The sequence below is a fragment of the Falco punctatus genome (assembly GCF_963210335.1).
Source record: "Falco punctatus genome assembly, chromosome: 10".
Taxonomy (NCBI): domain Eukaryota; kingdom Metazoa; phylum Chordata; class Aves; order Falconiformes; family Falconidae; genus Falco; species Falco punctatus.
Genome location: NC_137590.1, coordinates 3,663,891 through 3,679,984, shown reverse-complemented (window position 1 = coordinate 3,679,984; position 16,094 = coordinate 3,663,891). Strand labels below are relative to the sequence as shown.

The 16,094-nt window shown below is 43.7% G+C and overlaps 1 long non-coding RNA gene across 1 annotated transcript in view; it reads right to left on the bottom strand.

Annotated features, from left to right (window-relative positions):
* Positions 1-16,094, bottom strand: part of LOC308071088 — a 35,065-nt gene extending 18,971 nt beyond the window's left edge. The window contains exon 1 of the long non-coding RNA XR_013930985.1: positions 1-16,094. This exon is cut by the window's left edge and continues 17,836 nt beyond it. This is a non-coding gene — a long non-coding RNA (uncharacterized lncRNA).

Here is a 16,094-nt window from a genome sequence, read left to right as displayed (position 1 = left end):
AATTATGCCTGTTAGTTGTAAACATCCCCTTTTAGGAGAGACGTGTTTTGCTATGGATATTAGGTGAGTTGAAAGATAAGAGCGAGATTAAGAAAAAAGCCCAGCACTCAGCCTCCTGTCTGATGAAAGAATCTCACTTGGGGATCTACCTGGATGTAATGCTGGAATAGATAAACTGCTTACTCCACTTCTACACATGTGGTTAGCTTCCTTCACAATAACAAAGGGAAAGGGACAGACAGCACAATTCCAAATTAAAATAAGAGGTTTGCCTCAGAATAGACCTTATTAGCAGGGTTTCTGGGCCATCCTCTGTCTGTAGAAAAGAGGACTCTGGATGAGCTGGGCTGCTACCAGCAGGAAGATTGACAGACGGAGGAAGGCAAACATCCATTTGGAACATTTTTTCCCCATCAAGATGTACTTTTCTGTGATACCTACAGAAAAGCTTTGTATATGCTTAATTGACCAAATCAAAAGTATGTTTTGGCAACAGAGTTATTGTCTGGTGCAAAATGTTTGCTGAAGTGTTGAGGCACTTTGTGAGGGCACAAACCATCCCCAGGAGGAGATGAAGTGCCTGCTCACCGGGCCCTCCAAAGTAAAGCAACCATCCATCTGCATTTCTTTGAACCAAAGCAACTCTGCAAAGAGGATCACAGGGCTAATGCTTTTGCAGACCAGCAAAGATGACTGAAAATGGGAGAAAAAGCATATAGTCCATTCTCTGATTTTCATATACTACATGTAGGGGGAGAGCTCTTCTGCAAAAGGATTCCAGCTACAGACTATGCCACAAGACCTTGCACACTTACAAAGAGGTTTTTAAAACCTCTGGTAAATGCATGAAAAGAGAAAACAAATCCAGCCCTTTCTGTTGGGTAAGTAGGAGCCAGAAGGTCGGTGTTCTGGTTGTGATTCAGCAAAACAGGTAATAGATTCCCAGTGAGATTAAAAAGATTTAAATGTCTTCATGAGAGGTTTGTTGAACTGGACTTCGTTACTGGAGTCTTTAGAAAAATCACTTGCCGCTTTTTAACTCTTTAAACATCTGTAACATTGAACTGATGGTGATACATGATAATATTGTACCTCCCAGGCAGAGGGCTGAGGTCTGAACATTATTTTATCCTTCTCTGAGAATCTTCAGAGGATTTTCAAAGAAAATAAGCTTGCTCTAAAATAAGGATAAGCCCCACAGCCAAAGCCCACTGAAGCCAAAAGAAAGACCCTCCTTGCTTTCAAGGGACATTGAATGGTACCCAAGACATACTTTTGAAGTGTCTCTGAAGAAATGGAGGATCACAGAAGAGGCCGTCTGTGTGGGTGTGTGTGCATGTGGGTGGGTGTGCGTAGGAAGGAGATTAGCTATCAGCTCCATCTAAACAGACAGCCATAAGCAATTCTGGAAAGGCCTTATGGAGGCTTGGGGGCTTAAAGGCATCCCTATCGTGCTGAGAAGATGCAGCTGGGCTGACAGAGCCAGTCCTGTCTTGGAGAAAAGCAGGTTTTAGCAGAAGAAAAAGACAGTCAAAATGGTCTTACACCTTAAACCCCATTTACTTACTACTCTCCATTTTCCCATTCTCTCTAACACTTTTTTTTTTTGGTAGCAGATTCTTTTTCTCACCAGGAAACAAAGATTTCTATGAAGAAATCTGGGATATGAAAAGAAACTGCATGCCCACCTGTTTCCCAATGGATTTTCCCAGTGAACTCTCCTGCTTCATTACCCCATGAGGCATGGCAGGGGGCGTGGAGAGGGCTGCCTCCTGTTTGCTATCCAGATGAGTCAGGGCTGACAGCGTATGTAATAAGAGGCTTCCCAAAAAGGAATGAAAGGTATTGCAAATGGTTACAGAAATCAACGTGGCACTTAACATAGCCCAACATTTATAAACCTTAGGTAGCCAACCTTATTGTCCTAGTGCTATTTAAAATACTGACGTGAGCTGTGCTAAACCTCCCTGAAAGCAAACCGTACACCCTGACGTAAGGCAAGTGTAGTGACACTTCACCTGGCTGAGGCATCACCCACGCTGCAGTCGCACAGGCTGGCTCGCACAGAAGCTGAAGAAGGTGACCTGAAGAACCTCCTGGAATTTGCACAAGGTTATGGATGTTGGCTGGTGGGACTATAGCTTGCTGGAGAGTTTAATAGCAAACCACAGGAAAGGAAGGAAGAACCAGGCACAGCCACAAAACTACAGGAGTCTCCTACAGTGGCAGCTCAGTTAACTGTCAGATGCTATTGTAATCTATATGATTTATGATATGAGATTTATAACAAATGAGAGACCAAGGCTCAGCCTTGTTACAAGCTAACTGTCTCAAAGCCAACAAAGAAGGAACCTAGTTTGTGAAAACCAAATATTGTTTCCCTAGATTTGGTAAAATCTTTCATCTGGCACTGCTTTTAGGAAGGGAAAAAGGTGAGGTGTGGATGAGCTTGCTGCTGAACCCGCAAGTCCAGGACAGAGAATGAAATACCACTCATCCATCACCTAAAACACACGACCAAGGAAGGGGGAGGCTTGATCTGCCTGCCTGTGTTGTGCCTCTTTGGTATGTACAGGGGTTTCTATCTCTCGGGCTGTTAACACAGCTTCTTTCAAATATGTGAATTCTCCTTAGAAATTGGGAGATAATGAGGCTGCTTCCACTCAACACTGCATTTAGATAGGAAAACAAAACAAATAACACTGTCAAGATTTATAGCAAATACATTATAAAGGGCACTAGGATATTTGTATAAAGGACTAAAATGGACCTGCAGTAGAAAACACACTTTACTTTTATGACTTTAACTTTAGGGCATGAAAGGCACCTCATTAATGATTAGAGGGATACAGATGAGCCATAACAGTCTATATATCCTTATAAATGATATACAGGGAGAGCTAAAAGACAGTGAATTACAGTCTCCAGTGCTGTGCCTCTTTCCTTTTTACCTCTTTCTTTCTCAGTCTTCCAGCTCAAAGACAGCAACTAAAACTTAAACTGGCCAACACATGTATCAACTTAGTCAAATAATTAGCCACTTCTAGCAGGTGGCATAGACTGTCAGTCTGGATTAGAGCATTATAGTAATACCCAGATGCCTGGAAGGAACAAGAGGGAGCGGGGCTGGCACCACTGCTCCTTGCCAGCCTGTGCTGCCAACAGCCCATCGGCGCAGGGCTGGCTCGTCTCTCCTGTGAGGGTCACCACTCAGCCCATTTCCAGCCACCCGCCTGGCTTTGTTATGCATTTGCTAGTTTTGCTGTTCATTCACAGCTGGCCCGAGTGCACGACTTACCTGCTGTCCCCCAGGAGATGTCTCGCTGCAAGACGGGGTCCTGCCATTGCCTTGTTGACCTCTGCTGCAAGGGGGACGTGAGAGTGTTTGGACACCAGGGTTGTGCTCTGAAACTAGAGGTTTCACATTTTCTATAAACTTTTGTATTTCAGACTCTTTGCTTTCAGGGCTCTTTTCTGATTTCCTAATTTCAAATGCGGTAGACTCTTGGCTGGAGTAACTCTGTTTATGGTGTTTTAAAACAACGAGCTGTATTTCCTAGCAGGAGCCAGCTAAGAGCACGCACACAGTCAGCTCTTGCTGACAGACAAGTGACGTAATTAACTTATTAAGTCACAGTACCTCGGTCTCTTTGATTCACTTGACCTTATGGAAAAAGACAACCCATTTATCAAAGATTTGACCTCCCTGTGGGCAGGCAGAAAGAGAAGAAGGAAGGAAGAGGAGAAGAAATGACAAAGCAAAGGAAAATTGAGTGACTTGCTCAAGGTCATAAGAAGTCTGCAAGACCGGCACGGCTGAGCTCAGCACTAAACGCCAGCACTGGGTCTTAGTGCCAAGAAAATGCCTCTTCCAATGAACAGAAAAATGTGCATTTGACATCAGGAGGCAAACCACTGTTTTACCTTTGAGACAGAGAAAAGGACAGTTGTGCCTACTGGCCTTGGTTGTATGGACAGCTCAAGCTTTGACCAACCTCTCCAGGACAGGGCTAGCTGAAAAGCCTCACTTATTTGTGGTGAAAAACACTGAAAGAGAAAGCTTTTCCAGTACAGGGACTTTCTCCATGGTTGAGATGCAAGTGGTTCCTGCTGCAGAGTGGGCAAAGCCCAGCAAGAAAACCAGGGTGGATAAATCTAGGGATGTTATCCAGGGGGGAAAAAAAAAAAGTTAATCTTTCCAACCATGGCAGCTCACTGTGCAGCTCACAGAAAGGAAGCAGAACTGTTAGATCCTGCCACTATGCATCAGTCTCCGGTTGTGGTTTTTGGGTCATCCATAGGTGACTATTAATAAAGGTAAAGAAGTCCTGAGGCTGCTCTAATGCAACACAACGAGACAGTCTGGGCAACCCTGCACCTTGCACTGCCCTCTGCGGTTTCCTTGGCCTGCAGCAGACAGGCAGACAGACAGACAGACTAAGGTCGATGGATCCCTGCGGCTTCTCGAAAGCTGCTGTTGTGCAGGCACCTTGTGATTTCAGAGCCCACTCCCCCATTCCCTTGCCATGTAATTCTCTCTTTATGGAGTTCTTACCTTGGGGGAAATGGGTTTTATTGCAAAGTCAAAAGGTAATTTTTACATAGACTCCATTACCTGTTTATAATTAAAACCATAAAATCCCTTTGTAAGAAGCTTAATAACTTTCCCCCACACCAAAAGAGGTTTTCCTAGAAAGACTCATTAAAAGTACTCACAGTTAATGCTATAAAATGAAGAGAAATACAGAAAATTATTGGGACTTATTTCAGCATTTAAAAATAGGCATTTCCCCCCATTCATTTTTATAGCTGAGAGTGATACAAAAATGGCAAACCAGTCTTAGCCTTTCTAGTCCGTGTCCCCTCTCTTCTCCCTCTTCCAGGAGACTACTTGCCCAGAAGGGCCTGGGACTTTCCAGGGCTGCAAGCATGAGTTGGGAGAAGCAGCTGTGATTTCTGACCTTGAGACCACACCAGGAGGTTCAAGCCCAGCAGTTCCTACAAGATTCTATGTGTCCTGTGTGTCTGTCCTGACCTCCCCAGTGATGGCAGCACGGGGGTAGCATGAGCAGCGAGTATAAATGTCTCTGAAGCTTTCTGTCATTGGGAGCCATTGAAGCTGAAAGATGGTTTGGGGTTCTAAAGGCTATTAAAAGATATACATCTAGCTGAAACACTACAAACAGGAAAACGTGGCTTTTAAAGCAAACGGATGTAGAGTAAAATTACGTGGTTTACTTGCAGTGACAGCTGGCTAGGAACGGGGAAGCGGAGGGTCACAACGGCTTGGCTATCAGCTGGTCACCACCTGGCATAGCACGCTCATTCCTTCCCCACGCAGGTAAGCCCAGAGTCACAGCCTTCAGCAGAGGCAGCTTCAAAGCCTTCCTCACCAGTCACGGACCCTGCTGCAGGTATCACCCTCTGTGATACAGCAACTGTCTTAAGTTACAGAACAAATGCTGCATCATTGTACATCTTCTTGAGGACAGCCAGTGTACTGGTTATGGCACCGTTCACACTTCAGACATCCCCAAGCTGCATCTAAGCAAAGTTCCCGCTCCGTACATGGATACGAGATGCTGCCACCACAGCCACATCGGGGCGCCTGCAGCCTCTGGCTCCCTAGGACTGTCTGAGCAGCGGAGAGCAGCACTGCTGCTGAAAGCATTGCCACATCACATTATCCTGGGATGTATGAGAACTACAAAGATGAGAAAGCTGGTTATGTGTAAGGACTACACAGTAGTCAAGGCTTTTACAGTTGCAATAGTAGGTAAAAAAAGACCTCAGCATACAAATATCAGAAAACCCAATTTGATTACACACTCAGTCTGAACTGGTCCTGAGATAGTCAGTGGCCTGGGGGAGCTGTCTTGGCCCTTTTCCAGTTCTGAAGAATAAAAACAAGCAAGGAAAACTACAAGAAAAACCCAGAACAAAACCTACATGGGAAAAATAAATCCTAAAGAAATGTCTAGCAAGGTTTCTAAAAACAGGCTGTGGGTATCATAAAATCAGTTTGACCTACACAAATTTACGACCGACAGGCACCTCAACCAGAGTCTGAAGAAGCCCTTCCCTACAACCATCTTTGGTTTGTATTTCGTTGTCCCTTCAAAAAACCTTACATCCAGCTCAGATTTCCAGCTCATGTTTATTCTTTTTCCCTTACCCTAAATATCATCTTCATCATCATGAGAACTCAATAATGTCACCTTGGCAGAAAATTATGTGTGCAAATGAGATAAAATTGAATAACTTAAGTGGTAGCACAGTGGAGGTCAGTCCCTGCTCATGCCAAGTTCATGGGTTAATAGGAGAGTAGCAGCATTCCACACTCCTGCAAAAGAGGGTAGGTCTATATGAGTCTGGGAAAGTCCAGTCCCTGGAGAGCCTGGCTTAAAACAGATCTTTAACGGAGGCAGAATGAGCAGAGACTCTCCTTGAAGTCAGGAACCATAATTCGGGGAACAAGGCACTCCAAATTTTGCCCTGCTCACAGGCTAGTGACTATATAGCCCTGTTTAACCACAGAATTCTTGCATCTTATTCTATCCTTCCTAGCTAAGTTCTGATTTCCTTAAATTTACATTCTCCACTCGCAATCATGTCCCTAATTTCTCTTGGGTTTTTACGTAAATCATTTCCAACTGGAAATGCTGACTCATGGGAGAACTGAGGTTAAAGAAACTTTATTTATGTCAGCGAAATTGATCCCTTGTAATTTAAAGCCTTCCTGCATGACTATTTATCTTATTCTCTTACTTCAAGTCTCTGTCCCCCATCTGGGCCGTGGCAGGTGGAGAGCCATGGATCTGTCAGAACAGCAAAGCTGTCTCATTGCTCATTTTTGGCCTCCTTGACCTTGCGTGCTTACCTTACTGAATTAGTACAGTTCTTCAAAATTTTTGAAAAAGCAGGATATTCCCCCTTGATGCTCTCCGTCATTTAATATAGTAGCACTTCTAATGCCCTTTTCAAGCTGTAGCAACCTCTCAGCTCCCTCGCCCCTGCTACCTTTTCCCTTCTTTCTTCTTTCTCGCTTTTCTTTTTCTCCCAGCTGATGCACAAAGTCCACTTCTCTCTTGAGCTTCTGGCCTTTTAGCTTTGTCCTTATGTCACTTCGGCATACAAATAGCCATCACCACGTTAATCCCATCTGACTGTTTCCTTCACTTGGGGGCTGGGTTGCTTTGAAACTCCTTCTAACACATCTTCATTCCTGCAGGAGTGCAGCAAACAAGACTTATTTAATCACTCGGCCTCCTTTGTACAGTACGCCCTACAATGACTGAGGGGGTTTCTTGATTTTGTGTTGTTCTCTGTGGCCTCAGGGACCTTCTGCTCCTTGAATACATGCTTTTTAACCACCTGTCACTTTCTAAGGCTTTATCCCCACAGCAAACATCACAACAGTCCCATTCTTTCAGACTCCCAAGGCACAGTCAGCCAAACCAGTAAACTGCTGGCCATTAGCATCATCTGTTCACCCCACAGAGGACCTCTTTGCTCTGGACCCACATGAGTGTGATGGAGAGCAGAGAGCCCATTAAAGTGGGCAGCACTGGGGCTGTCTAGGTGGGTACACCCGCATCTCCAAAAGGCAGCAAAATTTGCTAACTGATGCAGCAAGTCAGCTGCTGCCACAGCAGCCAGGAGACACTGCAATGATGGCTGTAAAAAAACCAAAAAAATAATAAAAAATAAAGCTTTCTGTCTCATTTATCTGTTCTAACTATGTGAAGGTGCCTTGTAATGTGGGTTTGTAGCTTGTTGCTTTTTCTCATACTATTTGTCTCACTCTTCTAGAAACTTCACAGTAATTAGCCTTGGTGGCTTTCCCATCAATTTATCTTTCCATGCACCTTAACACTGCTGAGTACTCAGCCTGTAAAGACTTTGCAAAAGGGGGAGATGCCCTCCTGTCACGTATAGTGTATCCAATTCAACTGGACCTGGACCCAGGTGGAGCTTGTGAGCACCAATGGAGTAATAATCATGAAAAGTCCTCTCACGTCTGCCCCTGCTTTTGCTGCACCTTGAGTCTCAGGCTTTCCTCAGAAGGATCCTGAAGAATTCATACAGAAATCCGTGATATATTACATTGCAAGAATGGAATTTATCAGCTGTATACAACAAAAAAGCAACCCCAGTGGGAAAGAAACAAAAATTAGGTTGGGTTAATGAGGCTGGTGATGGGGGAAAGTCATTCAGGGACAAATTAAGCAACTCAGTCATGTTACATCATTGCTTTGGCTGTGTGTTATTTGTAGTTAGTGCATTTATACTTGCTTCTAAAAGAAAAGGACATTAAACTTAATAGAAGACAGTAAATACTAGAGGAAAGTCTGAAGCTATTCAAACACTACACAACTGCTGTTATTATGAATGGGAGAAATTCTGGCTTACTGGGAAGAATTCAGAGCCTTTTAGTTACAAGCCCAACTTCAGCAACCTGCCTCCTGCACCGAGGGAGTGTGAAAGCTCAGCCCGCCCGCCCCCCCGCCCCCCCTCCCGCAGCTCACTGCACTGAGCACCAAGGGTGGGCTTGACTCACCAAATGCAGGAGGGAACACCGTGTTCAATCCAGCCGAGACATCACCTACAAGATGCTGTGAGATAGAATATGTAGTAATCACACCAAAGCACAGCAAAATAGAGACAAGACAGGGCTGAGAAATTGCAGAGTGATTACTAATTTGTTATAGATTTACACAGAGTTTACCAAAGTTGGAGGTAATGGAACAACATGCACTTTCTGTCTCTTCATACCAACTCAGGCTCCGAGCTTTCCATTCCAATCTTAGGGAAATAAATAGCAGTGATAATTGACGAACAGCTCTGAAATGTCTTTCCATGCCTTTTCAGCTCCGGATTCTATTGTTCTGGTGGGAGAAAATTTCCCCAACAAACAATTTATTGATTGTCCATTACACATTTTTCCCTCTGAAGTTGTTAGGATGCCACCCAGGTGCCAGGCACAAGATAACAAAATGAGAAATTCAGCAAGGGAAGAAAGGAAGCTTTTTGCTGCAGTATTGGATCTGACATTCAAGAATCCAGACCACATTTTCACCCCTAAAACTTCATTTACTCTTGCTGTACCTCCCTAATCATAAAAGAAAAGCAGGAACAAATCCAGTCCTGAGCTTCCATGGCCTTTGATATCAATTATGAGCACCACGAATTAAGGACTGTGTTTGTGAGATAGTCTAGAGTGCCTAAGATAGAAGAGTTCTGAATTGGAGGTTGAAGAAATGATTGTAATACAAAACAATAAATGATAATAATGGGTGAAGGGTATTGTAATTTCTGTCACACAGTCTGCCTCCTGTAATGGATGGCTTAATTTCTTTTCTCCTTGGTTTTTTTTTTGTTGTTGTTGTTTGTTTATTTGTTTGTTTGTTTGGTTTCTTTTTTTTTTTTTAAAGTTTTCAGACAGCTGCAGTCTGCAGCAACACCTATTTCTCCCTCCATAAAATGGCTTCACGTATTACTCTGGACGATGCTCAGCAATGTGAACAGTAAACTAATAAGGGCCAGTAAAACACATGCAGGTACCAAAACACACACTGTGTGATTTTATTTATTTTCCCTTTTTTTTTTTTTTTTTTTTGTTAAGATCAAACACTAACATCTTTAAAGTTTTAAAACAGTAGATTAGTGCTCTTCAATTTAAAAAATAATAATGCTAGCTACAAAATTGTGTTTAATGTAGAAGTGCCTTCTGGATAAGCTTGCCTGATTAGTTCTGGCAAGATACTTGATTCCTGCCCCTCCTTAGCACATGGGGAGGACAATTTCTGCCAAATTAACCATTACCCTTGTAATCACAGAGAGTCCAAAGCTGGCCCCCTGCTCATCTCAGCCTGTGCCCAGTGTTTAAAGACCCGATCACTCTCCTGTCCCAGCCTTGCACCCCAGCGCAGCATCTCATTACTTTTGCTCTTTAAAAAGAACATACGCAAAGAAATGAGTAGGAAACATCTCATTTTTCTGCACAAAGGAAGGAGAAAGACAGCCCAGAACAAACAGCTTCCTACAGGAACCGCAGCTGCTTCAGCGTGCAAAGGGCGACATGTGCATACAAATGGTGCCTAATTAACTGCTTAAGGAGAGATTAGTTGCCATATGTTGCCAAGAATGATGGGTGTGCTTCCAGTGCAGAATTAATCGATTACAAATATGCCATCTCATGAAATATACTGCCACAAAGGTGGGCTGTCTCACACCCTGGGGAAGAAAGGGGAGGGGGCTGGGGGGTGGCGTGCGTGCTGCCTTGGTTTGCCCCCTGCTGCTGTGGCTGGGTGCAAGGCGAGTGGCAGGGGAGGAGGGCACGCTGGCCACGGCAGGGGTTTGGGTGGCCGCAGGAGCCGCAGCAAAGAGAGATGGTCTGCTCCACCAGTGGTAAACAGCAATTACTCTGCGGGTAATGCAGTAATTCAAGGAACAAGTCAAGACACCAGCTAATGAGGTTTTTGCACGACACTTTACATATCACAAGATGCCAAGATGTAGAAAGAGTTGCGTCTCAATACCGACCAATTTCTTTGCCTGAGCCAGGTGCCTTTCATAAAGAAGTTCTCTCTGAACTTTGGAAAAGATGGGATGGGGGAAGACAGTTCAGCTCTTAAGGTTCACAGTACGGCACAGTTGTGGCTTCAGCTGGGAGAAGAGGTTATGCCCTTCCCGGCCATCCCCTGGCCAGGCACCTGCCCATGCCCATTGAACCCTCACTTCACTCTGCTGCTCCCTTTGCTCCATAAAACTGATCAAGAAAAATAGTGATCTGGCAGCTCAGAAAGCTCAATGGACTCATCAAGGGTTTAGCAGGGTGGGGCATTGGCAGAAGGGGAGAAAGGATGGGGAAGGATCACACCTTTGAGTGGCCATGAGCTCATCATCAACATCAGCTCAGCTGTCTTTTCCAGCAGTGCTTTATACCATATGCATTAATCAGGAAAAATTTAATCTTTCTCATCTCCTTTTCTGTAAAAAGGGTTATTGATATATGCCAGCCTTGCCTGGTTTGGCATGGATAAATTCATAACTGGCACTTTATTGCCATGGTTATGGGACCCTGTGAATGGGCGCGTGCAAGAAAGAAATGCAAACTGTTAAGTCCTACAGATCCTCTGATTTTTAAAATCACAGATTGCATCAGTTAAAGGTCTGAAGCAAAGTGGCTGGAAAGCAATGAAAAGACTCCATCACAGTGCAGATTAGTCTGTTAAACTCTGAGCTTCAATATTTCCCCAGAGATTTCCCCTTACCTGCCAAGACCGACAGGCCTGAAAGCAAGTAGGGCACTGCCCCAAACATGGAGCAGCAGTTCTACTACAAACTTCATACCACTGAAAATGGTATTATAATAAAGAGTAGATGACAAGGCAGTCTCTGCGAGCATCAAAAAGGTCAAGTGATCCTGTGCTTTCTTAGGAGCAATTTATGCAGTGCTTCGGTAAGATCTGAAATGGAATAATCTCAAGCAGGCATTGAGAGCTCTCATTCTACTCTTTCCTGAACCTCAGTAGGAGGTGGAAAACCAAGAAGATTTGTTAGATGTTAAACAGGAACAAAAGAAACGATCCTCCTGCTTTCCTAGAGTTTTTTCAGCTTCTTTTCCCAGCAAAGTTTTAAACGCCTGCCTCACACAAAGCCTGAGTCTCGTACTGCTGTCTTACACACACACAAAGTAATACACCAAGTATTCGATATAAATGCTCATCTGCCTCCTAGTGCCGTTTAGCACTTGAAAAATAAGACAAAACTAGTACCAACACCACCAAATGATGCAAAAAGGCAAGATGCTACTGCAAAAAAAAATACCTGATGCTGAAAATGGGATGCGAGCCACAGAGATCTGGGGCTTTGGTACAGCTCTGGAAGTTTAACTACAGGAGCCTAAGGAGCTAAGAACTGAGAATTGTTGGGCTATAAGAAAAATCCACTTTAGTGCAGAAAATGTTAAAGGAACTTTTAAACCACAGCCAGGAGGCACCTAAATATTGCATTAGAATGGGCCATTGAGCTTCACAGCGGCACCAAAGGAAGGGAAAGTTATCTAGAGCACAGAGAGGAAAATTGAAAGGTAAAGGGAAAATAGGCACAAAAAATATATGAAAGGTAAGAGACAGAAGGCGTTTTTAACAGAAAGTGGTATGTTTTGATTTAAGTTTAGCCTTTAAACCCCTTGCTGTTCTGTACAGGGGCTCGGTTTCTGGAGCAGGTGGGGAGCCAGCCCTCCACGTGCAGTGTCCCCTCTCCGGCACCGGCAGGAACCGTGGCCGCCACTTTGCCACCACGGGGATTGGCTCATGGATCCAAGTAGACAGAAGCATTAATAAATTGAACCCCATCATACAAACGGAACATCCGAATCTCAAATACCTTCAAAATTACTGAAGTCAGGCATAAGATTAGCTCCAGAAAACAAGGGAAAAATATTACTAGAAGATCAACAAAATCCCATAAAACTTGCCGCTTGCTATTCAAATGCCACTCTACCGAAAAGCTGCACACACGCCGGACTGGGTGCCATACAGAGTGCTCTGTGGAGAGAAACAACAAACACATTTTTTAGAAGATAAGGCTTTTCACAGCCTTCTTTATTATCATTACACTAATTATTCTGGGATATTCATTCCTTTCTTGTCCAAGATACATGGAAAATTCAGAAAGAAAATGTGGTACAGTATCCTCCCGCTCCCTCCCTCCCTCCCTCTCCCTCACCCCACTCCTTTTGAGAAAATTATTAAAGGATCTCTCTTAGGAGTCTAAAAGTAAGGTACTAAATACAAAGAGACAATCTCTTGTCACTTATATTCAGTGTTTTTACAAAATCCAGTAATTTATAGAAAAGCAAAGTTCTTCAAAATGACCTTTTAGGTACTAGACAATTTATTTGAAGTGGGAAAAAGAGGAAAAAAATCAAGAGGACTTTCTCATGTTAGTATGAAGTGCACTTAGTAAGAGAAAGCTGTTGAAAACACTTATACTCTATTTTAGGTCTTTCTACTGTTGCCCATCACCATGGTATCAGAACATCTGAAATGTAAAGTAGATTAGCGAACTCTAAGTCCCTGTGGGGTTTCTGGTTCTTTGTCATTTTTGGTGTATGCAGAATTCCATGTGAAGTGAGTCCACGTGTGCTTCTTTCCAGTGAGGTTGAAAGCAATTTCATTTTTCTGCAGTGCTGCGTAAGAGGATGGAGCTACAGCTATTTCCTAAATTGGTCGGACTTTGGCTTTGTCCACTTTCCTCTGGAAGTTTATTCCATAATCAGGCCCCTTTTTGGACATGATACCTATACTTCAGAATTTGAAACTCGTATTTTGGATTGTCTGAAGTCTAGATAGGTGTCTTGAGGTGTCAAATATGTGTCTTACTTCAAATACCTCTTTTCTAGCTCAGAATGGGTTAATTTTCTGGTAATCCTGGTAATACTGTGAAATCACTCAAATGGATGTGAATTCATGACACATTTTTTTATAGCTTTTTCTTTTAACAGAATAAAACCCCAGTCCCTGTCGCATTGCTGTGTTTCTCCTAATATGACAGCTAGGACCATCACTGTCACAAGTTACATGATGTAGCTATTATTACAGTGAACATTACATCTCAAATGATGGGATTCTGTGGTCATCTGGTTGCGCTGTGCAAAATTATGTTTAAATAGAGCTAACAATGAGACATTTAGAACCATTACATAAAACATAAAAGGATGGAAGAACAAAATAATGAAGGGATTAAAAAAAACCCAACAAAAGAAATGGACTTGGGGACATTCTCCAGTGCAGCTTGTACCCTCACACAACAGTTCCTATTTCCCCTGCAGCTCATGGTTAGAGCTGCATAGATGGCCTAAGCCATCCTCAGAGTCCAGAGGTTCACTGCAACCATGCACAGCCTCTAGGTCACCAATTCTGGGACCCAGAGGTGGTGTCTGGCTGTCTGGAGACATTGAATATCCAAGCCAATGACCTTGACCATCTATAGGATGCTATGTGTAAGCAAGCAGAACTCCAGTCCCAAGTTAGATCATCTAATCTGGCTATATTCACATCGCTACCCAGTCCTGCAAACCACACTTATGTAAATAAATTATTCCACTGATTGTAGGGACTGACTTAATGCACAATCAGCTGTATGCTGTGAATGCAAATCTGCTGCTCTGACGAGCCAAAAGCTAGCTTAACATCTGCACAGCTAATCCACGCCGACGGGAACGCTGCTACCCTTTCCTCTTCGCAACCCTCCTGCAAGCCCTGACTGGCAGCATTCAGAGCCGCCTGCAATTTCCAAGAACTCGGTAAACTCAATTGCTGGCTCAAACCTCCACCCAGAAATCTGGGAAAATTAAATCAGACAGTCTGATCTACAATAAGTCTCTGGTGCACGCAGTCTCTCTGAGCCCATCAATCCTGCACAAGGGTGGGCTGGAGCCAAGGGGTTGGACACTCACCCCCCCACACCCCAGGCAACGGAGGGACCAGCTCTGATGTGAGAACGACAGGGACTATTCCACAGAACAAGGAAAGAATCAATTACTGTAGTTAATACATTCAGTGAAACTATTAACAAAGCTGTATTTCTAAAAGCCTTCTGAGGGTGCAAGGGAAGTTCTCCTTAGAACAGTTTAGCCTAAGGTTTTTGCCATTTTGGGGGGAGGGCATTACACGTAAAAGTAGTGTCTATTTAAAATAATTACAAAGCCAGTATAATTCATTCAGAATCACTACAAAATAAGCGCAAGGAGAAAGAACTTTAAGAAATTTAAAAAGGAATGAAATCAATGCCTCGAAGATAAATGTAACAGAAAAAAGTATAAGACAAAATCATTACTCAAGGAAGGCAACTCAAATTATTACTGCTTTGATGCATACAGAAAAGAAAAGCATCTTGATAACTACAAGGAAAACCAGAGTATCACTATTATCACTGAAGAATGTGTTATCAAAAAAGAATTGGGTCCCTGTTTTGTCTGTTGCATTAGGAAATCTTGAATAGTAGTGATTTGATTGAGTTGGCCTCAAAAGACTTCAACCAGACCAGAAAAACATGGGATGTGATGAATGAATGAGCGAAGGGCTGAGCTCTGGAAAAGCTCCCTGAAGGCAGAGCCATGCAGCTCCACACAGCCTCTCTGAGCAGACAACTATGGACCAGAGAAGTCACAGGGATGCAGAGGCTCAGGGGTACAGATATTTTTGCATGACCAACCAATAAATCTGCTTTGATGTAACAAGTTAATAACAAGACTATAATTTCAAGATGCTAAGAAGATCCAAATATCACGATACTGAGTCAGCTGCCCAAGAAAAAAAAAATATACAGAGATTTAATAAAGGTTAAAGAGGTTCTAAAGAGAGGTTTTGGAGATGGAGACAGGTTTTCTTTCTGATGTGCACAGTGAAAGGGCAGGAGGTCAGAATCACAGGTTGCAGCAAAAGAACTGGACATCGGAAAAATTACTGACAAAAGTGGGGCAGCAGTGGGACTTGTGCCCCAGAGAGTCCATAACATCTCCATCTGTGGAGGTATTAAAACTGGGACTAAAGACCTCCAGAGGTCCCCTCCAACCTAAACTACTCTGTGCTTTGGAAAGATGGAGGCAAACCTGTCCCGTGGTCATACTTAGATAACCACAATTTTTTTATAACACTTCACAGGGTACTGGATCATTGATGAGACCAGATGAGCTCAGAGAAGTCACCACAGCTGAAGGAGCCCACACACCCAGCGAGCTCTCAGCATCTCACCTTGAACTTGAGCCTGTTGTTTCAGGCTCAGTTTTTCCAAGAGCCCCTTCCCCAGATCTGAAAGCCCAGGAGCTGGGGGAGACCTGTGCTGCTCCCAGCACGATCCTGCTCAGGCCTGTGCACTGGAGCCTCCTGCATGACAGCTGCCCTTGGGACGGGGGGAGAGGAAGAGAGAAAGAAAGAAGCTGCCTATATCTACATTTTAATTCCCTTAAGCAATCGAGCTACAAGTCTGTTTTGGCATGAGATGTGCTACTGCACATCCAGACCCCACGTTTCATTGTGCATTCAGCCTGCCAGGGGAGCAGGCCACCTTCTGGTATTAGCAAC